Below are 1967 nucleotides of genomic sequence, written 5' to 3' on the forward strand. Positions count from 1 at the left end.
AATTTTCAGCATAACCTACGAAAACACTTTTAATACCTCTAGCTCCTAACTTAGATGATTTAGGGTCAATTATTCTATAAAAGGCTAGACAGCCCCACACCCTTAAATACATCAAGTTTGGTTTTCTTGCTTTCCATACTTCATATGGAGAGACATGTGATTTCATAGATGTAATCTTATTGTGAACATGACATGCTGTAAGTAAAGCTTCCCCCCATAAATTATTAGGCAATTTAGAATTAAGAAGCATAGAGTTAATCATATCGGTAAAGATTCTATTCTTTCTTTCAGCCAGTCCATTTTGTTGAGGAGTAAAAGGGGTTGACTTTTGATGAATAATTCCATGCTCTTCACAGAAAGCATCAAATTCATTTGAGAAATATTCACCACCTCTTCACTTCGAACCATTTTGATTTTCTTATCTTTTTGGTTCTCAATTTCAGCCTTATAAATTTTAAATTTATCAAAGGCTTCATCTTTTGTTCTAAGTAAATACACATAAGTATATCTAGAACAATCATCAATAAAAGTGATAAAGTATCTCTTTCCTCTTTTAGTCAAAATTCCATTATACTCACAAATATCGGTATGAATCATATCCAATAATTGAGTATTACGTTCGGCTCTAGGAAAAGGTTTCTTAGTCATCTTTGCTTGTATACAAATTTCACACTTATCATTTTTAATATCTTTGCAATTAATCAAACCATGTTTAGACATGTATTTCAAAGATCTAAAATTTAAGTGTGCTAAACGTGCATGCCAAACATCAAAAGAATCAACAATATAAAGAGAATTCACATCATCTTTATTATTAACGCTTAGTTTGTACATGCCATCACAAGAATACCCCTTTCCCACAAAGATCCCATTCTTAGATACTATACAATTATTGCCCTCAAGTACAATCTTAAGTCCATTTTTACACATAAGACTAGCAGATACAAGATTTTTCCTAATATCAGGAACATGAAGTACATTGTTCAATGTAAGCTTCTTTCCGGAAGTAAAGTTAATCTCCACCACTCCTCTCCCGGCAACCATTGCTGCATCATTGTTCCCCATGAGAACAGTTTGTCCTTCCTTTTCCACTTTGTAAGATAAAAACATAGTCTTGTCATTACAAACGTGAATTGTGGCACCGGAATCAAGCCACCAATCGGAGGATTTAAATGCAGCCATGTTAGTTTCGGTAATCATGCCAATTTGCAATTCCGAGACCATAGCACATATGTCTTCGGATTTCTCTTCAACGGCATTGGCATTGTTGGTGTTCACTTCTTCCTTTTTCTTCTTGTATCTGCAGTCATTTTGGCGATGGCCTTTCTTTCCACAAAAGAAACAATTTCCAGAAAATTTCTTTTGGCCATTACCTGCCTTCTTGAACTTCTTGTCATTATTGACTTTGAAGTTCTTTGAAAACTTACTAGCTTCGGCAACATTAACTTTAGAGGAATCAACATTTTTGTTCTTGGAATCACGAGACTTAGTCTCTTCTTCTATTCTCAAGTGTTTTTGTAATTCCTCCAAAGTTATGTCATCTCTCCTATGAAGGAGTTTCTTTCTATAACCATTCTAACTTTGAGGCAATTTAGCAATAATTGTCCCCACTTGGAATGAGTCAGAAATCTCAACCTTCAATTCATGAAGCTTAGTAATAATGACTTGTAATTCATGTATTTGATCTAGAACGGACTTGGTGTCAACCATGACATATTCTAGAAATTTTAAGATAAGAAATTTGTCCGTACCTTCCTTCTCAGTTTTGTATTTGTATTCGAGAGCGTTCCAAATCTTCACCGGAGACTCCATCGAGTTGTAAAGATCGTAGAGCCTATCGGAGAGAGTGTAGAGAATATGACCTTGGCATATGATTTCATCATCTCCTCGCTTCTTTCTTGTGGTCTTTAATTCTTTAGAATCATCCTCTTTTGGTTCAGGAAGAGGCTCCAATTTCGGATCAAGTA

This window comes from Morus notabilis, unplaced genomic scaffold (assembly GCF_000414095.1).
Source record: "Morus notabilis unplaced genomic scaffold, ASM41409v2 Scaffold1781, whole genome shotgun sequence".
Classification (NCBI taxonomy): Eukaryota; Viridiplantae; Streptophyta; class Magnoliopsida; order Rosales; family Moraceae; genus Morus; species Morus notabilis.